The sequence below is a fragment of the Polypterus senegalus genome, chromosome 1 (genome assembly GCF_016835505.1).
Source record: "Polypterus senegalus isolate Bchr_013 chromosome 1, ASM1683550v1, whole genome shotgun sequence".
In the NCBI taxonomy this organism is placed as follows: Eukaryota; Metazoa; Chordata; class Cladistia; order Polypteriformes; family Polypteridae; genus Polypterus; species Polypterus senegalus.
This window is the reverse complement of record NC_053154.1, coordinates 132,708,399-132,733,857: the sequence shown is the minus strand read 5'-3', so window position 1 is coordinate 132,733,857 and position 25,459 is coordinate 132,708,399. Positions and strand designations below refer to the sequence as shown.

The window sequence follows — 25,459 nt, the reverse complement described above, 5'->3', positions numbered from 1 at the left end:
AATTGACAATGCCGCCTTAGATATTGTAATCATCGGCCAGAATGTAATTCCACTCATTCATTTCGATACTCTGTTACGGGCTGCGGTAGCCGGAGCCTATCCCGACAGCACTGGCCAGTCTGTTGTATTTTTCACCAGACTTAATGTGAACCAAACGATTTAATTCCACTAGAGGGAGCTGATGAACGATATGAACTCGCCGTATTTCACGGTAGAAAATAAGCGCTCGTCACACAGTTTTTTCCAGTTCGAAGTGCTGGTTTTCTTTCCACAGCAGCTGAGCGGTCAGTCCATAAATGCGTGTCATTCGTGAATGTGCGGAGTTTCCCCGCGTTGCTCTTCTGCGGAGTCCTTGTGCAGTGTCCCGTAGACGCGCAGCACCAAGTCCTCAACGAGTTCACTCCCGCGCGGTCAGCTGCCCGGCGCCCCACAGCGTTCGCCTGCCGACTTGAGAACGTGTGCTTCACTGCCTCTTTCAAAGATTTAAAATCACACATTTTTATACGGGGATGTATTGGGTTGCACTTCAAATAAGGCTATACCTTATTGGATAAACCTGACGAAAAAAAAGAGGCATAAACACAAGCAGCGGTCTGCAACCAGTGTGGAGGACAAACGAAGAAGGTACGTTCGCCTGGAAGAGGGGGAAACGCCTCAGTTGCTGTTCTGGAGTTACCTATTGCATGTAAAACAAATAAGCCAATAAAGTAATTGAGTGAGCTGTTGGATCATGAAACTGCCCGCACCTAGCGCTTAAATAAGACGCTGTTGCCAGTGATGCCCCTGCCGCTAGCGCAGGTCCAAACGAGCCAGGGGCAGGTGTCCGGTAGAAGAGAAACAGATCCCGTGGGAGCAAAAGTGACCGAGACGGGCGCAGGTATCAATAAATTGAGCTCTGTGCAGATGCCAACAGAGGTGCAAAATCAGGAGCTTCTGATTTTAAATTAATTAGGACCACTATGTTCGAAAAGCTTGAAATCAGTCTGGTTGGTGGTGCAATTTCAAGTTGTCGACACTGGTGAAGTTGTTACTTGTGCAACTTTAGATGGTCAGTTTTAACTGGAATCGCCGTGGTGTTTAATTAAGTAAAGTAAACTTTTGCGGCGGCTGGTATGTACTCAAGTAACACATCATAGTTTTGTTGCATTAGAGATGGATGCACATTCGGTTAAGGGTAATTTGCAGAAGCATGTAGGTGTAGTTGGCATTGGAATGGAAGCAATAGATAATAGTTCAGGCACGTCACTAGGAGTACATTTCTGCGATATATTTATGACAGGATTGAGTAAATGCAGTTATTGCTAATTTATAAGAATTAGATAAGAGTGTGGGTGCAGGAGTAGCAGGCTTGGGAGTCTTAGAGAATCGGGTAGGCATTATGGAGTGGTGGCATTAGATTTTAAACAATTACCTTGTAACTTTCTGCTCCTGACTTAATTTGTAACCTTGAACAAGTAATTTAATCACCTGTTCTCCAGTTGTAGCTAACTAAACAGAATATAGATTGACAGACAATATGTTTTTATGTTTATATTATATCTTGTAGTGGTACTATCACATGTACTGACTACACAGAAATTCATACTTGCATGTTTATCCAGCATGCAACACACCATCACTGTCATACAGCAAGATAAACTTCATTTTATGGAATGTAAAATGCATGTTGCCCAGTTATGCTCCTATCTAATGATCTCTAAGTAAAAATTGTTGGAAGTAATTGGGTGAAAATACAAGGAAAAAAGACTCCTCAAAGTACTTAAGGCATTTTAAGACAGGCTCATTGTAGGGTACAAAAAAAAACCAAACAAATGCCTTCCGCTGCATTAATTGCAGGTATGTTTTTAGCATGAATTCAATGTAGTCTTTTACATGGCAGCATAGTATACCAGCATACAGTGAAGTACAAGTTTAATGCGTTCAAACACCTTTTAGCAATAGTTATATCTGATTATTATACCCTAAGAAAAACATATAACCAACCAAATGTTTTTTTAACTTATTTTACCCTTTTTGAAAAAAAAATATGGTTTACAGATGGCAGAATAATTAAAGAAAAAAAAAGACTGCCCTATTTTAGCTGTTAACTGGAATAGCACAATTTTATTTTATATGTTGAGGGAGAGAAAGAGGCATACAGAGTTAGAAGTGTGCATGTGTATATCATTAACCATACATACACCAACACACATACTGTATTGTGTGCGTGGAAGGAGTTGTAATATACCCAGGTTTTATAATTCACTTTGGGTAAATGCATCTGCCAGATATGCCATAATGATAAAAAACAGTTTAGGTGCAGTTGAGAAGTATAAAAATGTGTGCATGTTAACGTACACTTCTGTTTACAGTGCTGAATCTTAAAAAACACAATGGCAACACAGCAAGAAAATATTCACACATTATGGAGTCATACTGTTTTATTGTATATGTTTTAAGGTTAATTATTTTTTGAGAAATTTGAATGAAGGCATGAGAAAACCACACTCAAATAATGGTGAATGTTTTCATTAGAATAGTTAAAAAGGTATTGCATTAGTTATGGTATGGTAATTGCAGTAGTTGCCTATGGTTAACTTTTTACCAAATTTTCGAATAACCTGCTTAGTCAGTGAGTTAACCCCCCAACTATTGCAGAACATAGTGTGCATCAAAAAGTAGGTTTAAGCTTGCAAAATTTTGATCCATGGATCTTCAGTTCAGAATGTAATCCAGTATATTTATGAAGGCGGCCTGTCATGCTGGTACAAAAGATACTTGCCTTCATCCAGTATACATTGACGTACTGTGCAATCTTTGGTTTATAGGTTGCAGTGATTGTTCATTTATTACTTAGATGGAATATATAGTGGTTTTAAAATAACAGACACCAGTATAGTTGAAAAAAAATTACATAAATGCAGTATGAATGGAACATTGTAGTCAATGTGCAGGATAGTAATTTTTGTGTCTATTCATTTTGGAGCACTGACAGGGTTAATGAATTAATATAGTGATTCAGGGGTATAGGCTATGATTTGTGGTCAATTTCCTTAGACACTAGGCTACACTACTTACAAACAGTTTGTAGACTACTTACAAATCTTGTTTTGGTACTGTAATTAGTGAAATATGTCTTTCAGTAAGTGTCCAAATACAAAAATTTTTAAGCAACTTTTTTTTATCAGTAAATTGAAGCATTTCAGCTAAAGCAGGTCATATAGAGTATCATGGGTTTATCACCGTGGTGTAAAAGCAATTTGTTTTAGTTCTGATGAAAACGAGTCTAAAATGTGTATACTGAATAAATCTGCATGGTATTTTAAACAAATAAAATGTATTACTTCTGATGGCTTTAAAGCTCCCAAGTCATAGGTCCCTGGGATTGTTGTCAGCATAAGACTTATCAAATGACTTACTGCTGTTCTATTGCCAAAATAATTACGTCAAGCTTGTGCTGCCCTGCACATGAAACATGCTTGTAAACTGTTGTATGAAATAAATATCAGTTTCAAATGTAATACTTTTCGTTTGACTAGGGTGTTTGCTGGTTAGGCCACTTCTGGAATACTATCTGCAGTTTTTGCCACTAGACAACAGAAAAACACAATTTCTAGACAAAATCCAGAGAAGAGAGACCAGGTTGATTTCAGGGCAATAGGAATGAGTTATGAGAAAAGATTAAAAGAGCTGAGCCTTTTCAGTTGAAGCAAAATGAAATTAAGAGGTGACATGATTAGTATTTAACATTAGGAATTGAATTAATATAGTGGTTACAGACTGTTATTTTAAAATGAGTTCAATAAGAATACGGGAAAACAGTTAAAATCTTGCTAAATTTCACAAACATTAAAATGTTTTTCTTCACCCAAAAAACACAGACACATGTAATAAGTTACCAAGTAGTATGGTAGACAGTAGTACTTTAGGGACCTTCAACTTGATGTTATTTTGGAGGAATTAAGTGGATAAGACTGACAAGCTTTGTTGGGCTGAATGGCCTGTTCTCATCTGAACTTTTGTAATGTTCTAGAGTGTGTTTCTGCAATAAGTCATTAGTAGGCTTGTTGTTTTTAGAATAAACTGTTTTACAAATGTTAAAATGTTTACTGTTGTAACAATATAATACAATTTCTATTTTCTCACAAACTCTAGGTGTGGCATACCAGCATAAGATGCGGACTTGCAGAGTGTGGTTACACTGCAATCTTACTGTGTCAGTATGAGGCTTTCCAAAGGGGTGTCCAGGTTTTCTTCCCACAGCCCAAGTATAGGGTGGTCCAGATCTAATTATGCAATTTTAATTACGCTATAACTTATTTAGTTTATTACTTAGCAAATCACCTAAAAAATCCCGGACCATCGATAAGTGTGCAAACTGATGACAGGAAGAATCGTCTTCGCGCCGAACTGGAATCATCCCTGCATAAATCAGTCATCCAGATGATCTGGATCTGCATAATTAGATCTGGACCACCCTGTATATGACAAGTTAGTTGTCAACTCTAAATTGGTCTAATTTGAGTAAGTATGAGTGTGCATGCATGAGTGTGCTCTGCTAAGGACTGGTATCCTTTCCAGAGTTGGTTCCTAGTTAAGCCCCCTAAAGCTGCTGGGTTAGGCTCAAAATCCCATGATCTTAAATTGAAGAAAGGAAGCACATGTAATGAAGGTCACAGTTTAGTACTGGAAGCATGACTTTCCATATCCTAATACAAATATAGAAAAAAATGGTAACATTTTAACAGCTTTCTTTAAAATGGTAATTAAATCAAATTCTGGTTTTCACCCAAAATAACTAAAATAACGACATAACATTCTCAAACCCTCTTAATACAATTCAGGGTTGTGGCAGCTTGGAGCTTACTTTGACAGCATCGTAAGCAAGGCAGTAACCAGCTCTTGTTGGCACACCAGTACTTTGTGGATTCCACTTACTCATGCTACGGCTAATAAAATAACATGACAAAGACATAACATTCTCATATCTACTTAAACCAGTTAAGGGTTCCCAGCTACATCAGGTGCAAGATAGAAACCAACTCTGCACAGGGCACTAGATCATTGTGAGGCGTAGACGCACACAGAGCCCTGGTTTATTGGTCCATTATTGTTACATGTACAGAGAACAGTAAAATTCTTACCTAACACATCACCAATCTCCAACAACTTCCTTTTGCAGTTTTGCATAAAATGTATGACCTCTTAGAGCATCATTATATGGAGTATCGATAACCAATTTAGAATTCTGTAGTTATATTTAACCTAACTTGCATTTTCTTTTGGAAGGGGGAGGAAAAATGTAATACCCATTTAAACTTGGTGAGATTGTGCAAGTTACTGGGCACAAGATTTGATCCTAGAGTGTAGGGGTGTGGCAGTGAAGCAGAAGTACTTAAAATTGTGTCACTGCGCTGCTCGAGACTAAAACTCCTTGGGTCATTTTTTAAAGTATATTAGCTTAAACGTCACACTTTCATTTTGAGGTTTCCATTGTCAAAGTACTAGAAATGTGACTTGTTCAGTCTGAACATCAAACTATCACAGATAGTGTATATAATGTATTTGTTAATAAATAGTGATGATATTCCAAGATTCCCTTAAAAGTTTTAATTCAGGGCTTTAAGACATGTACTTGAACTGGCATCAGGGCACTCATCATCCTGATATTTATATTATGACAAGTCACATTTTCTGCTGCTTTTGCCATGGTGATGACAACTAGTTAACCATGTAGCTTTGGTGGGCTCAACTCAAATTAACTACAGTCCTCATGTAGACTGGTAGCTTTAAAAAAAAAATAGTGAGCATATGCTGAGTGAACTGTCAGCTGTTCAGGTGACTAAAAGGAGATTGGGAGCATGCACTGATATAGTGCATTGACTAAGATGTGTTATTAATAATAATAATAATAATAATAGTCATTTAATGGTGATGATAACGTGAGAGAGATTTTCTTTAGTATTTCTGTGCTTAAGACACATTTTCATATCTCCTCAATCCAGTTCAGAATCACAGGGGCCAGAGCCTAAAGCAGCATAGGGCACAAGACAAGAGAAGGACTGGCCTTAAACCAATTGCTAGCTCTTCGCAGAGTCCACTCATGTGCATGTTCTCTTCAGGTCAATTTATAATCTTTACTTAGTCTGACCTGCATGTGTTTCAGATGTAGGGGAAAAAGGGGCAGGGGGAATACAGAGACACAGACAGAGCATGTAAACTCTTCACAGCTTGAGACATAGTGCTGAAATTATGTAAATCCTTTATAGCAGTTTTTTGAGACATTTTATTTTTAGTCACTAAAAACAGAAACAGTGCAATTTTTCTGTTTAAACAAATAATTTGACAGGTCTATGATTTTCATGGCTTTTTTTCTAGCAAAAGGATTTCAAATATTTTAATATTAGATTTTGTAATGTAATGTTAATAGTTCCCTCTCTTTTAAACAATATTGACAACTTCAGACCTTTCATGACATTTACATTCATATGAAAAGGTCTTTCTCCATTTTATGTGCAGTTTAGCTTTTTTCTTTCTAAAGACATTGATACAATAAATGTATCACATAAAGGTTTGCTGACATGGTGTTGTTGCTCCTTTAATTATTCAACTGGTCATATTATAGTTTTCTGCGATTGATTGCCACTCTGTCCAGGGATGGTTCCTTCCTTGCACCACAATCTTCCAGCATATCCTTTATATTAGAATACGTGGGTTTTAAAAATGGCTGGATATTTGCCAGAGCTGTAGCTCTTACTAGCTGTGTGATTCAACATACATAAAGGTTCTGAATTATATATAGCAAATTTAATAGTTGTGAAGACACAGCACAAAACTGTGGAAAGGGTCTATAAGGCACAAAACGTGTATAAATGCTAGAACAAGACAGTGCAATACAATATAGTACAACTTGTTTTTGTATAGCACACTTCACTGAGTGCAGATTCAGAGAGTTGTGAACAAATTCTCAGGTAAAATAGAAGTATAGAATATACTAATTACTAAATACAGAATTACTACAAATAAAGATTAGTTAAAGCACACAGAAAACAAAGTAGAAGTTGATTAACAGAAAAGGAAACCAACAATATCTGTCCAATAGTTAATTGATGAACTGCACCCAGTTGACAATAGGGTAAAAGAAAATTGTGAAAGAGAAAACCAAAGACAAAGTCTGACACAGTCACAGACCTGGAGACCTCAGCCAACTGGCCACTTACTGCACTGGACATCCTATAGTGGAGGCTGTGATGGGCCATCCAATCCTCATTAGTCTTCCCCAAAATAGGCCATACCCCATTAAGCCAGATCCTAAACTTGAGGTGTTATTGTCAAATGCCCCAGATATACAAAAATGCCCTTTCAAAGGAGAGGAAACAGTAAAATCTCTGGCTTAAAATACAAGGCCATTGAAGATTTTTTTTTATAAAGGAAGATTTTATTCATTAACATTAGAAAAGAAAACAAAAATGGAAAAAATTAAAATATGGGCAAAAAAAGTTGCTTTAAAAGAAATTCAAAGCAAACAAGATCAAATCTGCTATTGAATGCTTAAAATCCAAAAACAGAAGCAATAAATCCACAAAAAAAAAGAAAAATCAATACAGTGCTCATGACTGGGATCTATATTACACAAACTTCAGTGGCATTCTACTGGGACCATTTCTTCCACCTCAGTATAAATCCTGAGAGCGGTCCCACAGTAGCAACATTATGGTAGCCCCTACCTGTTGGTGTTCCACCCACAAAACACAACGAATAGATTCCATCAGCTTAAATACACAATACATAAATACTAAAAGGAAAAATAAACATAATAATATCAACAAAAATAGATTAAATTCAAAAATGCTAAAAATAAAATGGAAAACAAATATAAACCAGGGAATAAACTTTATTCAATAAAGCATGGCTATAACATCACGTTATGTGTTTTTGCAGTGCTATTTGTTGTATATTTATTTAACTCCATTTTCTGTATTCCTTTTTTCCAGGTCAGGGTCATAAAACAAAGCTGATCACAGTAGCATTGTTTAAAAGATAGAATCAGCTCTGCATGGTTGCTGTTTCATCATAAGGCACACTGTCATGCACATACACCTACATTTGCCTTGGGTCAATTTTGAAGCTCTTCGTAATCCACAGCATGTCATTGGGCAGTGAGAGCAGTTCAGATTAACCAGAATGAACAGTCTGAGGATATGTGGCTTCTACACTAAAAGCAGATTTGCTTAAAATGGAACAGATGTTGTAAGGCAGTGTTTTTCAACCAGTGTGCCACGACACTGTGGTGCACCGTGAAAGCTACCCAGGCAGGTTATGGAAATGATAGTGTAGCACATTTGGGTCTAAACCTGAGAGCAACAACCTCCCCAGATGGTCGAGACTTGTCACAGGAGACAGGTCTATGTGAAGAAGCTGGCATAAAAGCAGCTTCATGATTGCTATGTTGCAGATAGAGTACTTCAGATGCATGTCCAGGCTGTTAGAGTCCATCTGCCCTGGTGCGTGGTTACCAGCATGCCTCACAGCGCTGGTGTATAGTGGGCATACAAGTTGCATCTGAGGCAGAGAGGGAAGGGACGAAGAAGCCATGAAAGTTCTCACTAAGTGCCATGTCTGCAAGCATTGCTTTTTTACCGGCTTCTCAGGTAGTCCCACGCCTTCAGACAGTTGAACAGGTGTATGAGATATAATGAGTTTGTGGTTAGTTTAATAGTGGTGTGCCTTGGGATCCTTTCAAAGAGTGTGATATGAGATTCAGGTTAGGGCACTCTGGGTGTCTTGTCTGTTGTCTCAGCGTATGTTCCAATGATGGTGAGTGTTGTCTCGATGAGGGAGACATTCTATTTACAACTTCGCTCGTTGGTTGATGAGCACCCACAAGGTAACACTTCCCTTGTCATGGGTAACATCAATGCAACCACTGGCACTGACAGGGTTGGCTTTGATGAATATGTCAGTTCTCATGGGTCTTGCGACCATGGTGAGAATGGCTCCATATTCGTTGGACTTAGTACTCCAGTACTGGTGGCGTGTTGAAGTAGATCAATCACTTCCTCATGGGCAGATGCTGGAGGCTCCTACAGAACTGGAGGGTCTACAGATGTACCCAGTTTGTGAATTCTAACCTCAGACTTTTTGCTACTCTGAAGATCCAGCTTAGGTCCAGTAAGCTGCCCCCTACTAGGAAAAAGCGGCTGGGCTTGGGCAGACTCCAAGATCAGGCTGTTTCTAATGAGTTTTCACACAGTTTGTGTATGAACTTGCAGACTTGGGTGCAACTGCTGATTATAAGGTGATGTGGGAGACCTTCGATGACAAGGAGTTGTAAAGGGGAATTAAAAAATAAAGACAGTGAATTAACAGATGCACTAAATAAGCATTTTTCTGAGGTCTTCACAAGTGAGGGAGTAGATAACCTCCCAGAAGATTTAAGAGGTTACACAATTGAAGTGTTTAAAATTATGAAGAGAATTAGTACAGTTTATCGATACTTATTTTAAAATTAGTTAATCAAGAACAAGGAGACAAGGTTAGAAACTTCTTAAGGGTAAATTTCGCACAAACATTAGGAAGTTTTTTTTTTTACACAGAGAACCATAACGGGTCGTGGGGGCAGCAGCTTAAGCAGAGAGGCCCAGACTTCCCTCTCCCCGGCCACCTCTTCCAGCTCTTCCGGGAGAATCCCAAGGCGTTCCCAGGCCAGTCGGGAGACATAGTCCCTCCAGCGTGTCCTGGGTTTTCCCCGGGGCCTCCTCCCGGTTGGACGTGCCCAGAACACCTCACCAGGGAGGCGTCCAGAAGGCATCCTGATCAGATGCCCGAGCCACCTCATCTGACTCCTCTCGATGCGGAGGAGCAGCGGCTCTACTCTGAGCCCCTCCCGGATGACTGAGCTTCTCACCCTATCTTTAAGGGAAAGCCCAGACACCCTGTGGAGGAAACTCATTTCAGCCACTTGTATTCGCGATCTCGTTCTTTCGATCACTACCCATAGCTCATGACCATAGGTGAGGGTAGGAGCGTAGATCGACTGGTAAATTGAGAGCTTTGCCTTACGGCTCAGCTCCTTTTTCACCATGACAGACTGAAGCAGAGCCCGTATCACTGCGGATGCCACACCGATCCGCCTGTCGATCTCACGCTCCATTCTTCCCTCACTCGTGAACAAGACCCCGAGATACTTGAACTCCTCCACTTGGGGCAGGATCTCTCCACCAACCCTGAGAGGGCACTCCAACCTTTTCCGGCTGAGGACCATGCTCTCGGATTTGGAGGTGCTGATTCTCATCCCAGCCGCTTCACACACAGCTGCGAACCGAGCCAGAGAGAGCTGAAGATCACGGCCTGATGAAGCAAACAGGACAACATCATCTGCAAAAAGCAGTGACCCAATCCTGAGTCAACCAAACCGGACCCCTTCAATACCCTGGCTGCGCCTAGAAATTCTATCCATAAAAGTTATGAACAGAATCGGTGACAAAGGGCAGCCCTGGCGGAGTCCAACTCTCACTGGAAACGGGCTCGACTTACTGCTGGCAATGCAGACCAAGCTCTGACACCGGTTGTACTCGGATAAGCGGAAGAGGATGGATGGATGGAACCATAACCACTTGGAATAAGCTGACAAGTAGCATGGTAGACAGTAAGACTTTATGGAGTTTCAAAACTAGACTTGATGTTTTTTTACAAGAATTACGTGGATAGGACTGGCAAGCTCTGTTCAGCTGAATGGCCTGTTCCTGTCGGGATTAATTTAATGTTCTAATGTAAAGACAGTTGAACAGGTGTATGAGGGTTGTGTTGGTGTTACCAGTGTTCTCAGAATGAGGTATTTCATCTCGCAGGGCACCCTGTATATCATTGAGAGGAGTCGCAGTGTATGGCTTGATGGCAACTCTGGTCTGTACTGGGAACTGAGAAGGATGGCTGTGAGGGCTCTGAGGGCAGATAAGGAGGTGTTGTTGCTGTGAGCAATTAATAAACCATTTATATTCTAAGACAAGTCCTTCTTACAGAGGGATCTAAGCATTACACACATCCAAATCTGTTCCTTGGAAAGATGCAGTCAGGGTGGGTGATGAAACAGTCCTTTCGGATGATGCTACAGTTATGACCCTTTGGGCTAGCTAATTTGAGCAACTGTTTAAAGCTGATTCTCCTCCTAGAACATTGGACCTCTCTGGGTCCAGGGTTCTTGAAGCTCACTGGTTTACAAGTTTTTTGTTTCCTTCATAATTTCTTGCATGCCAGATAGATTTTGTGATGCTGATCACAGAAACATTTTTAACATTTTCCCATCATACAGGGTTTTTGAGAAACTGCAAATTTTGTTTTATAAAATTTTCAAATTGGTGCATTTTGCATAGTCATGGGTGTTCCGGCCCAGCAGTACCAGTCTGTGAGTTTGGCTGAAGAGTGTGTGTCCATCCAGGGTGGTTTTATTTACAATATCAGTATAACTAAAATTTTCAAAGTTATTAGACTTACCTGCTGTATGTACACTAATCTTCCATTTTCTGAGTAATGCTTTTTCAGATGTGTGTCATCTATACAGAAGTTTACAATGACATAGCTGCACAATAATACAAAAGAATTGGCAAAATACTTTTGGAAAGCTAGTCAGAAAAGAGTTTAGCATGCAGCATATACAGTATTGCTATATAGTAAGTGACTCCTAGGAGTTCCAAAGAGCTTATTACTATTTTTGTGTTATTATAAAAATTATTATTATTTGATCCCACATGTGTTCAGTAAGGGCAGGGTATCGTATCACAGTATCTAGTTTGGATGTCCATTTTCAGTGTGTCTTTAGGCTTGTTATTTTCTACAGTATTAAGTCACATTTCTTCTGTTGGTAGTTTGTTAGTGATGCATATGACCCTTTCTCTGAAAAATATTTCTTTGGTGTATATATATCAATTAGCTGAAATACCCAGCATTCCCTGGGGCGGAAATAAAGTTTTTTTTTAATCGTTTGAGAAAAGCATAATTAAAAAAACAAAGCTTTAAAAATAAAAATAAATTAACAAACAATAAACCTGGGTTCGCTTCCCAGGTCCTCCCTGCATGGAGTTTGCATGTTCTCCTCGTGTCTGCGGTGGGCTGGCGTCCTGCCAGGGGTTTGTTTCCTGCCTTGCACCCTGTGTTGGCTGGGATTGGCTCCAGCAGACCCCCGTGACCCTGTAGTTAGGATATAGTGGGTTGGATAATGGATGGATTTATAAAGACTCACTAATGTGCTTGTCTTGCGGTGTTGTATGTATGCTATCATCCAGTTGACGCTCGGAACCGGACAACTGAATTTAATTTGAAAAGCAACAGGGTTGCGGTGGTGCTCAAAAATAAAGAATGCTGGCAGTCGCCTGGTATATACTAACCGTGTAAGCCTGTGCTGTTTAAAGCACGGGAAACAAGAAAGTATTTAAATCATCAGAACTACTCTGGACATCTCTCTGATAGAAGGATTCATTTTGCCAAAGTGCTCACATCGTTTGTGCATTAGCAGCTAAGCTACTGTCTTTCTTAGGAGATTTCCTTTTGCCGGTGTACTGGCCTTGCTTGCGTATCCTCTGAGCTGGAGCCCTCACCTGAATCTACGTCTCACTTCCAGGTCAGACAGGCCACACTTCCACACGTAGAACTCTATTTAATTTCAAAAGCAACAGGGGCGCGGTGGCACTCAAACATAAAGAATGCTGGCAGTCGCTGGTGGTCATTCCGAGTGTCAACTGAATGATAACATGCATACAAGATCGCAAGAGCACCCCCCACCCTACCCAGAAGGGGGTGGGTTATGGCTGATTTCACCCTACAGTATTTTTAGTCGACCAATGAGGAACATGTGTACCAAGTTTCATGAAAATCACTCCAGCCGTTCGGACGTGATGCTGGAACATACATACACACATTGACTTTTATATATATATAGATATTTATACACTGTGTGCACAATTATTAGGCAAGTGAGTATTTTGACCATATCATCATTTTTAATGCGTATATTCCAACTCCAAGCTGTATTAACTTGAATGCTTATTAGATTTAAGCACGTCAGGTGATGTGTATTTGTGTAATGAGGGAGGGTGTGGCCTAAGGAGATCAACACCCTATATCAAGGTGTGCAGAATTATTAGGCAGCTAGTTTTCCTCAGGCAAAATGGGCCAAAAAAGAGATTTAACTGACTCTGAAAAGTCAAAAATTGTAAAACGTCTTTCAGAGGGATGCAGCACTTTTGGAATTGCTAAGATATTGGTGTGTGATCACAGAACCATCAAACATTTTGTTGCAAATAGTCAACAGGGTCGCAAGAAACGTGTTGAGAACAAAAGAAGCAAATTAGCTGCCAAAGATTTGAGAAGAATCAAACGTGAAGCTACCAGGAACCCATTATCCTCCAGTACTTTCATATTCCAGAGCTGCAACCTACCTGGAGTGCCCAGAAGTACAAGGTGTTCAGTGCTCAAAGACATGGCCAAGGTAAGGAGGGCTGAAACCCAACCACCACTGAACAAGAAACATAAGTTGAAACGTCAAAACTGGGCCAAGAAATATCTGAAGACAGATTTTTTTCAAAGGTTTTATGGACCGATGAGATGAGAGTGACTCTTGATGGACCAGATGGATGGACCTGTGGATCAGTAATGGGCACAGAGCTCCACTCCAACGTGGAGGTGGGTACTGGTATGAGCTGGTATTTTTAAAGATGAGCTAGTTGGACCTTTTGCATTGAAGATGAACTCAAAATCAACTCCCAAACCTACTGCCAGTTTTTCAAGACACTTTCTTCAAACAGTGATACAGGAAAAGACCATGATTTTATGCAGGCCAATGCTCCATCACTTGCATCAAGTTCTCCACTGCGTGGCCAGCCAGTAAAGGCCTTAAAGATGAAGGAATAATGACATGGCCCCCCTTCCTCATCTGACCTAAACCCTATCGAGAACTTGTGGGCACTTCTTAAACGCTAGATTTACAGGGGAGAAAAACAATACACCTCTCTGAAGAGTGTCTGGGAGGCTGTAGTCACTGCTCCACAAAAAGCTGATCGTCAACAGATCAAGAAACTGACAGACTCCATGAATGGAAAGGCTTATGACTGTTATTGGAAAGAAGGGTGGCTATATTGGTCATTGATTGATTGATTGATTTTTTTTGAAATGTCAGAGATGTTTATTTGTAAATTTTGAGGTGTTTGTTTATTATTCTCAATATAACAGATGAAAATAAACAAGTGAGATTGGAAAATTTTCATTTTTCCTTTAGTTGCATAATAAATCTGCACACTAATAGTTGCCTAATAATTGTGCGCACATATGTATTCCTCTGATGATGTTCACACTCACATTTCCGTTGTGAAACATTCAGGTTTCAGGTTTATTAACATTTTGGATTGACTGATAGCACTGTGTTTGTTCCATATTAAAATTAATCCTCAAAAATACAATTTGCCTAATAATTCTCCCTGTATATTGAATGCTCTTTCTCTTACTTTCCACTAACATCCTTCAGTGTGTGATTTACTATTTAACTCAAAGAATTCTGCTAGATAACTTTATTGATGCCTTTAACAATCTGGTAGACTGAAATCAGGTTTCCATGTAGCCTTATCTTTTTCAAGACTAAAAATATTTGGCTTCATAGTCTGCCACAGTATGAAATTCCCTGTGGTCTAGGGACACACCTGGTCAGTCTTCTCTGCTCATCATCTAATGCTGCATACATTATTCGGAATCTACACAGTACTCCAAAGGTGACACCACCAGAGATTTAAGCCAACCTTTCATACCATTAACTACTCTATTCTTATACATAGGCCCGAAAATTATGTCGGCCATTCAGGCATTGTCCTTGAAAAGTATGGTTATTATTTATCAATTAGATTTCAGTGTGTACAGGAATATGTTCATAGTATTCTTTTCTATTCAAAAGTTTATATGGGGTCCCACTGAACTAATTACTCAGATATTTACAATTTTTACTTTACATGCTACAATTGGGAGCTATCATTAGAAAATATGCAGTCAATACCCAGCTGTGAATTTGTTTAGACCAAATGATAGTAGCCTTAATTAATTGCATTAGTGAATTAAAATAATAGATGGATGATATCTATGAATCTTTGAATGCAGAAAATAAAATCAAAATATATTTATTGGAGGAAATGATGCAGATTGCATAAACATTTTGTTACCATGAGTATGTTTAAAAGCGGAACTTTTTTACTTAAAAATGTTAGAAAATTTAAGATGGTTTCTGACTATGAAAGATACTTAAAATAATTAATGCTATTAAATTGTTACACAAGCTTTCAGTTAAGCATAGGGCTGTTTTCAAAATTCTGTTTCTTGGATAAAAAGCTTTAAATGGCCAAGGCACTGCTTACCAATATGAACGTAGTATTACTTACAAACATTAAGATCTGAAGATGCTGGCCTACTACCGATTCCAGGGATTCACAAAATAACAGTAGATCACACTTTAGCTATACAGCCCCAAAGCTGTAGAATGGTCTGCCTAATTATATAAGAGATATGACCCTTCAGTCTCAGCTTTTTAAATTCAGGCTGATCACTCACTGCTTTACGCTAGCATACCATAATTAGTTCTTCTGATTAGCTGGGCATATTGCATCTGTGTTTGGTAGACATTGTATAGAAATAAAAGTAACACAATGACTATGAAGCATTATTAACCATCCTCTATTGTGTCTCTCTTCTTAGTGTCCTGCTGTGGCACTTGGTGCAACTGCTCTACTTCTGTTTAAGCTGTTTTACTGTCTTGAAAATACATTTGTGATACTGAGAGACTTGGAATCAATGGATAGAAAGATTCCGTCATTATGTTAGACAGTCTAGCACAGACTTGAATGTCAAAAGGGAATGAATGGCCAGTTTCTCTGCATCTCCAGGACTGTGACTTTCTGTGACTTTATCTGATATAATTGACTGCGTGGACCACCCAAAGGTTTATTTTCTCAAGTTGCTGCTAACTAGAGTTTTTGTTGTCAGCTGGCCATAGTTCAGCAGTTATGTTGATAGATATGGCTAGGCACCATTTAAGTTAATCGGTTTGGAACTTTGCTTCTAAGTGTGTTTCAACAATCTTTGTAGATCTGTGAATTTATTTTATAATTAGTATTTTCTAAAGTTTGTAATTGCATTTTGAGGAACTAGAATCAGGTTGTGGGATAGAATTTGTTTACTTCCTTTTTGAGTTGATAACACACTAGTGTGTTTCTTTGTGCCGGTCCCAATCCCAATAAATGGGGAGGGTTACGTCAGGAAGGGCATCCGGTTTAAAATTTTGCCAAATTAATATGCGGACAACAATACGAATTTCCATACCAGTTCGGTCAAGCCCCAGGTTAACAACAACTGCCACCAGTACTGTTAGCCAACAGGGTGCTGGTGGAAATTGGACTACTATTGGCCGAAGAAGGAGAAGAAGAGGGGGGAGAGAGCGTGTCCGGAGGCAAGAGGAGAGGAGGAAAGTAAAGAGAGTGGAACTGAGAGTAGAGAAGGAAGGTTGATATATCGTGTGTGCAAGAGACTAAATGGAAGGGGAGTAAGGCCAGGTGAATTGGAGGTTGAATCAAATTGTTCTATCATGGTGTGGATGGGAGTAATGGGGTAGGAGTTATTCTGAAGGAATAGTATGTCAAGAGTGTTTTAGAGGTGAAAAGAGTGTCAGACAGAGTAATGATTATGAAGCTGGAAATTGGATGTGTGATGATGAATGTTGTTAGTGCATATGCACTGCAAGTTGGGTGTGCAATGGGTGAGAAAGAAGATTTTTGGAGTGAGTTGGATGAAGTGATGAACAGTGTACCCAAGGGACAGAAAGTGGTGATTGGAGCGGATTTCAATGGGCATGTTGGTGAAGGGAACAGTGGAGACGAGGAGGTGATGGGTAGGTATGGTGTCAAGGAGAGGAATGAAGAAGGTCAGAGGATAGTGGATTTTGCCAAAAGGATGGATATGGCTGTGGTGAATACGTATTTTAAGAAGAGGGAGGAACATAGGGTTACATACAAGAGTGGAGGAAGATGCACACAGGTAGATTACATCCTATGCAGAAGAGTTGATCTGAAGGAGATTGAAGACTGCAAAGTGGTGAAAGGGGAAAGTGTAGTTAAGCAACATAGGATGGTGGTCTGTAGGATGACGTTGGAGATCAAGAAGAGGAAGAGAGTGAGGGCAGAGCCAAGGATCAAATGGTGAAAGTTGAAAAAGGAAGACTGCAAGGTTGAGTTTAGGGAGGAGGTGAGACAGGCACTGGGTGGCAGTGAAGAGTTACCAGACAGCTGGGAAACTACAGCAAATGTAGTAAGGGTGACAGGAAGAAGGGTGCTTGGTGACATCTGGAAAGAGGAAGGAGGAAAAGGAAACCTGGTGGTGGAATGAGGAAATACAGGAGAGTATACAGAGGAAGAGGATGGCAAAGAAGAAGTGGGATAGTCTGAGAGATGCAGACAAGAGTACAAGGAGATAAGGCGCAAGGTGAAGAGAGAGGTGGCGAAGGCTAAAGAAAAGGTGTATGATGAGTTGTATGAGAGGTTGGACACTAAGGAGGGAGAAAAGGACCTGTACCGATTGGCTAGACAGAGGGACCGAGCTGGGAAAGATGTGCAGCAGGTTAGGGTGATAAAGGATAAAGATGGAAATGTACTCACAAGCGAGGAGAGTGTGTTGAGCAGATGGAAAGAGTACTTTGAGAGGCTGATGAATGAAGAGAACGAGAGAGAGAAGAGGTTGGATCATGTGGAGACAGTGAATCAGGAAGTGCAATGAATTAGCAAGGAGGAAGTAAGGACAGCTATGAAGAGGATGAAAAATGGAAAGGCCATTCGTCCAGATGACCTATGGAAGCATGGAGGTGTTTAGGAGAGATGGCAGTGGAGTTTTTAACCAGATTGTTTAATGGAATCTTGGAAAGTGAGAGGATGCCTGAGGAGTGGAGAAGAAGTGTACTGGTGCCAATATTTAAGAATAAGGGGGATGTGCAGGACTGCAGTAACTACAGGAGAATAAAATTGATGAGCCACAGCATGAAGTTATGGGAAAGAGTAGTGGAAGCTAGGTTAAGAAGTGAGGTGATGATTAGTGAGCAGCAGTATGGTTTCATGCCAAGAAAGAGCACCACAGATGCAATGTTTGCTCTGAGGATGTTGATGAAGAAGTTTAGAGAAGGCCAGAAGGAGTTGCATTGTGTCTTTGTGGACCTGGAGAAAGCATATGACAGGGTGCCTCGAGAGGAGCTGTGGTATTGTATGAGAAAGTCGGGAGTGGCAGAGAAGTATGTAAGAGTTGTACAGGATATGTACGAGGGAAGTGTGACAGTGGTGAGGTCTGCGGTAGGAGTGATGGATGCATTCAACGTGGAGGTGGGATTACATCAGGGATCAGCTCTGAGCCCTTTCTTATTTGCAATGGTGATGGACAGGTTGACAGACGAGATTAGACAGGAGTCCCCATGGACTATGATGTTTGCTGATGACATTGTGATCTTTAGCGATAGTAGGCAGCAGGTTGAGGAGACCCTGGAGAGGTGGAGATATACTCTAGAGAGGAGAGGAATGAAGGTCTGTAGGAACAAGACAGAATACATGTGTGTAAATAAGAGGGAGGTCAGTGGAATGGTGAGGATGCAGGGAGTAGAGTTGGCGAAGGTGGATGAGTTTAAATACTTGGGATCAACAGTACACAGTAAAGGGGATTGTGGAAGAGAGGTGAAAAAGAGAGTGCAGGCAGGGTGGAATGGGTAGAGAAGAGTGTCAGGAGTAATTTGTGACAGACGGTTATCAGCAAGAGTGAAAGGGAAAGTCTACAGGACGGTAGTGAGACCAGCTATGTTATATGGGTTGGTGACGGTGGCACTGACGAGAAAGCAGGAGATAGAGCTGGAGGTAGCAGAGTTAAAGTTGCTAAGATTTGCACTGGGTGTGATGATGATGGATAGGATTAGAAATGAGTACGTTAGAGGGTCAGCTCAAGTTGGACGGGTGAGTGACAAATTCAGAGGGGCGAGATTGCATTGGTTTGGACATGTGTAGAGGAGAGATGCTGGATATATTGGGAGAAGGATGCTAAGGATAGAGCTGCCAGGGAAGAGGAAAAGAGGAAGGCCTAAGCGAAGGTTTATGGATGTGGTGAGAAAGGACATGCAGGTGATGGGTGTGACAGAATAAGATGCAAAGGACAGAAAGATATGGAAGAAGATGATCCGCTGTGGCAACCCCTAACAGGAGCAGCTAAAAGAAGGAGGAGCTTTGCAGTCTGGGAAGTAACTTTACCAGGGCTGTTACTAAGTAGAGAACAGAGACACAAATGCTTGGGAATTTAGTGTGGAGACCTGAACAAGATGGAGAAAATATTTATTATTTCCCAGGTGGCAATAAAACACAAATGAATTCCCCTTGATGACCTAGAAGCATTTACCATGTACAGGGAAGTTGTCTCAGCCTTGATCTGTCTTTTGTTTCTGTGAGCTTAGTTGCAAAGAATGATCTGAAAGATGAGGCTTGTGTATGTGTGTGCACATGCTGACTACACGTGCCATGTTTATTGTCGTGTGTACTTACCAAGAGGTTTGAACAAAATGCACAACATGTATCGTACAGCTGCATCTTAACTTCTTAAGTGAATAAAGTTAACAGGCTTGACTGAAGATTCAACTTTATTTCAGAATACAACTTTTTTTTACAGCCTTTCTTGTAATTTACTGTATTTGTGACATTTTGTAGTTCAAGTACAAATCCAGTTCTAATTGTATATCTTTTTTTCCCTTGGCAGAATCACAAAAAGCTGAAACTGTTGAAAGACTTCAACAAAAAGTAACTCCCTGTCTTTCCAGTCTTCAGTCAGTGGAAAAATCAGCCAGAAGGTAGAAAGGTAAATGGACTGAATCATATTTGATATAATTAAATATGTCATCTGTACATGGTTAAAATGATAGTTTCTTGCAGATCTTGTACAAATGTTTAATTCTTTAGTTAACTACTTGATGCAGTTCAACAACCCATTTAAATTCTTCCTGCTAGGTCAGGGGCTACAAAAGACCCTATATGGATGAATCATTAAAGTATAGCTCTAGACTTTTTGTGTGCATGTTTGACTATAAAAACAAAATGACTAAAACACAAATTTTCAGTAAAGGGCTTATGTCTGTATTCAAAGTTGAAACTAATGCAAAAAGCATAGAAACCACTCTGTAATACATCTATTTACATGCATCTTTTACATTTGCAGAATAGTCTAGTTAAGTGACTTGCTTAGGGCCACACAATGAAAGAGGGGCAGAGACTGAACCATAAACCTTGGGGTTTAATGTCTATTGTCTTTGTCATTAGACCACATTGTCTGAACTAAGACTCTTTTAAAAGTAATTCTACCTTTCAACTTTTAAAAAGGTAAATAATGATACAGTTGAGTCCATCCATCCAGTATCCAACCCGCTATATCCTAACTACAGGGTCGCGGGGGTCTGCTGGAGCCAATTACAGTCGAGTCATCTATATTTATGACATGTTTAAAAAAAAAATACATTTTTATTTCTATACCAAAAAAGAAAGTTGTGTAAAATCAGGATTAAAGCTTGGTACACATATGGAAAACACTAAACTCCTAAGGCATTCCAATTAAGGCACAATTTAAAATTTCAGTACTGTATTTGATGTAAAGACTTGTTAGTATTCATTTTCATTGTGACGTATTCAAATATATTCAGTATTTTTTACTAATCTGACCACTCTTCTTAAGTCACTATCAAAATTAGTGTCCCTAATTCATGATTTTGTTTAACCACACATTTTCTGGCCTATTCTCAAAAGCAGACCACACTATTTTTATATAACTTAGGCAACATTATTATTTATACTTTGTATATTGTTCACAAGTCCAGTAGAATGAATATATGTAGTTCTATAATATATTAGACTGCTGAAAGAATTGTATATTAATATAAATGTGTTTTTAGCCTAATCTGTAGTTGTGTACAATATATAATTTGTTAAAACCGTAATATGCATTATACCTCTTCATTTGTAATAGTGCTTTGAACCTTTACTCAATAAAGAGCGCTATACAAAACAGTGTGAAGATGTGTCCACATCTCCAGTTGAAAACCAGTGGGAGTTAATGTAAAATAGAAAGGATACAGATCAAAAATATATTAGCTTGATTATGCTAAGATTAATAGTCAAAGCCACATCAGTACAGTAGATTAGATTGTTTTTTCTGCATATTGCTACTTAAGTCTACTTCAGGATTGATAAACAGCTGTTTACTTGTATTGGTAGTAAGACAGCTGGAAGATAAAAGTCCTGAAAATGTTTGTTAAATTGCAGCCTATATTTGTAAATGCAGCACTACATCAAAGTGAAAATTGTTGCAGTGTCAAAGCAAGACATATCTCACACAAACACACACACACACATATATATATATATATCTATCTACACTGTGTGCACAATTATTAGGCAAGTGAGTATTTTGACCATATCATTTTTAATGCGTATATTCCAACTCCAAGCTGTATTAACTTGAATGCTTATTGGATTTAAGCATGTCAGGTGATGTGTATTTGTGTAATGAGGGGGGGTGTGGCCTAAGGAGATCAACACCCTATATCAAGGTGTGCAGAATTATTAGGCAGCTAGTTTTCCTCAGGCAAAATGGGCCAAAAAAGAGATTTAACTGACTCTGAAAAGTCAAAATTTGTAAAAAGTCTTTCAGAGGGATGCAGCACTTTTGGAATTGCTAAGATATTGGTGTGTGATCACAGAACCATCAAACATTTTGTTACAAATAGTCAACAGGGTCGCAAGAAACGTGTTGAGAACAAAAGATGCAAATTAGCTGCCAAAGATTTGAGAAGAATCAAACGTGAAGCTACCAGGAACCCATTATCCTCCAGTACTTTGATATTCCAGAGCTGCAACCTACCTGGAGTGCCCAGAAGTACAAGGTGTTCAGTGCTCAAAGACATGGCCAAGGTAAGGAGGGCTGAAACCCAACCACCACTGAACAAGAAACATAAGTTGAAACGTCAAAACTGGGCCAAGAAATATCTGAAGACAGATTTTTTTCAAAGGTTTTATGGACCGATGAGATGAGAGTGACTCTTGATGGACCAGATGGATGGACCTGTGGATCAGGGGCACAGAGCTCCACTCCAACGTGGATGTGGGGTACTGGTATGAGCTGGTATTTTTAAAGATGAGCTAGTTGGACCTTTTTGCATTGAAGATGAACTCAAAATCAACTCCCAAACCTACTGCCAGTTTTTCGAAGACACTTTCTTCAAACAGTGATACAGGAAAAAGACCATGATTTTTATGCAGGCCAATGCTCCATCACTTGCATCGGTTCTCACTGCGTGGCCAGCCAGTAAAGGCCTTAAAGATGAAGGAATAATGACATGGCCCCCCTTCCTCATCTGACCTAAACCCTATCGAGAACTTGTGGGCACTTCTTAAACGCTAGATTTACGGGGGAGAAAAACAATACACCTCTCTGAAGAGTGTCTGGGAGGCTGTAGTCACTGCTCCACAAAAAGCTGATCGTCAACAGATCAAGAAACTGACAGACTCCATGAATGGAAAGGCTTATGACTGTTATTGGAAAGAAGGGTGGCTATATTGGTCATTGATTGATTTTTTTTTAAATGTTTATTTGTAAATTTTGAGGTGTTTATTATTCTCACTATAACAGATGAAAATAAACAAGTGAGATGGGAAAATTTTCATTTTTCCTTTAGTTGCATAATAAATCTGCACACTAATAGTTGCCTAATAATTATGCGCACATATGTATTCCCCTGATGATGTTCACACTCACATTTCCGTTGTGAAACATTCAGGTTTCAGGTTTATTAACATTTTGGATTGACTGATAGCACAGTGTTTGTTCCATATTAAAACTAATCCTCAAAAATACAACTTGCCTAATAATTGTGCACACAGTGTATTATATAAAAAAATTTTGGGATGAGACGTGATCATCTTGGAGAGACACTTTGACGTCACGCGAGACTAGACATTACAACCTTAGGAAGCAAGACCTGTGAGATGGTGGCTTTTTCATGTTACAACCTACTTACAAACAATTTCTCAGAGACACTTTAACGTCCTGCAAGATATATATATCTTCATTCGCCAGCCACTTCGTGTCTGTGCCACTCACGTTGTGAAGAGGGGGGCTGAACGCACCTAAGGAGACACGGTCGCTTCTCTGAAACCCCCTCTTGATACAATGGGAAACACATTTTTTTTTTTTCACCTCCTTTTTGCTCGATCAGGTGCTGGCTTGCTGCTGCTGCCGTGCCGTGTGATCTGCATCTCGTGCGGCACTTCAAACATTTAAATGTTTGTACAGCAGCTGTCCTACTCTTTGTCTTTTATTTCCGGCCGGATGTGGTAAAATCTCTTGACATAAAGTCTCGTTTTGCGGGACGTGAGTTCCTGATATTTTTTAGTTTATAATTTTCAAAACGGAATAATAATCTGAAAATCTAACAACACTACAATAAAGTTAGATAAATTCTGAAAAGAATGATACCAAACATATATATGTAGGTTTTAAAATAAGCCTGATTTAAAGCACGACAAAAAAGTGACATAAAAACGTCACCGTTGCACTTTTAGACTTAAGGATTTTATATATAGAGAGTATATATATACCGGTACACATTTGATCTGAAATAACATAGCATGTAAAAAAGACTTTTCACTTTTTCCATACAATATCTTGATGTAATGGAAGACTTTTTAAAGTACTATAATTTTTCTGTATAATTTAATTAATGTTGTAATGTAATTCATGATGTTATTTTGAATAGCTTTGTATTACGTCACCCTATGAAGATGCTAATTAGGAAAGAACAAATCTAAAAATGTTAATAGTGATACATAGTTTATTAGTATCAACATCCTTATTGTATGCAAAAGTCACAGAACATTTTCTACAGAAGAAATGTGCCTTTATGGTGAGATTTAAGCTGTGAGTGTACATCTTAATAAGTTCTGTGCAATTTCACAGTTAAGAATACAACTGTTACTGTAGACCAAATCTGCCCGTTCTCTTCATGAAAAAATTCTCTCATAGTGTGAGGACATACTGTGTGTATCTTAATTAAACTTAGTGGTTCAGAGTTCTGTTACAGAAACTTGTAATGAGTTACAAAAAGTTGTGTTCATACAGTACCAAGTATTTTGCCTGTAGATGGGCATGTAATGCTCTATTTTTGTAAGGTCAACTTTTAAATAGTTTGAAATGGTGTTGACTGTCATAGTGCTATAAAAGACTTTATAAAAAAAATACCATATACTGTATTACCTGTATATGTTAAAGATATTAAAAATAATTTATATATTTATTTTAGGTCAATACATACGTAAACTGAATATGCACAAATAGTAGAAAACTAAAGTACAGATTTACCACTTTTCCCACCTCCACCAGGAGCAGGAATGAAGCTCGTGGCCTGATTTATTCACTACTATATGCAGGCAGTCTGTGTGAATGACAGCATCTTTAGTGTTTGCATTATTCATGGATATTTGTGCTCATTACTGTGTACTGTATATAAAATAAATTACTGTGATGCTAATTGTTCTTTTTGTTTGGTTGTTCTTTTATATAAATCTAAGCAAATAAAAAAAAGACCTCAACACAACTCTGAATTATACCTAAACATTCTGGAATAAGCGCCACTACCCATGGCATGACAGTGGTTTAAATCAGGCTGATTTGAAAATGTTATTTTGAGCCCTGCAATTTGTTAATTTATTGTAGTGCACTCTCACATACATGCACACTCGCACTTTCATGGGGTCAACTTAGAATTCCATTTAATTAAACATGCATGTCTCAGGAATATAGGAGGAAAGCTGTAGTATTAGGGGACATAAGCATACAGAAAAAATGCAAATTCCATTCAGATTTGAACTTGGGATGTTGGATCCATGAGTATGCATCATTAACCACTGTGTCATCCTATTTTTTGAGGGTAAAGTATATATGGAATCATCCATCCATTTGATCCATTAATCCATCTGGATTAATCATGTCTTAGACTCTGGCTCTTAACAAACATGTGTCTTATCTTAGGGTACTCAGGCAACAATCATTCCTAGACAGAGCATTCTCCGACCCTTGAGTAACCAGTAAACTTAACTTACAGTACAAGTGCTTGAAATGGAAGGAAAGTTTGAGCACATAGACAAAAACACATACAATCACAGCTACTGCCTTGGCAGGGATTCAGATCTATTCTTGATTTACAAAAATATAATTTATTTAAATAAAAATATGAAAATGCATCCTGTAAAGTAACTTTTCTTGAGTGCTGCATTGTTTTAAAGGACCTTTGAGACAATGTGGAAACCCTATATTCAGCACGCACACACTTGTTTAATTAAAAAAAATTTATAATATGTAATGCTGTTGTCAATTTAATTTAATTGCTGTTGCAGAT

The 25,459-nt window shown here is 39.0% G+C and overlaps 1 long non-coding RNA gene across 2 annotated transcripts in view; it reads left to right on the top strand.

The window, feature by feature from the left end:
- The first annotated feature begins 205 nt into the window (after positions 1–205).
- LOC120532473 overlaps positions 206–25,459 on the top strand; it is a 68,727-nt gene continuing 43,473 nt past the window's right edge. For both annotated transcript variants that reach the window (XR_005634306.1, XR_005634303.1), the window contains exons 1-2: positions 206–624; positions 19,777–19,875. This is a non-coding gene — a long non-coding RNA (uncharacterized LOC120532473). The remainder of the gene's footprint in view (positions 625–19,776; positions 19,876–25,459) is intronic.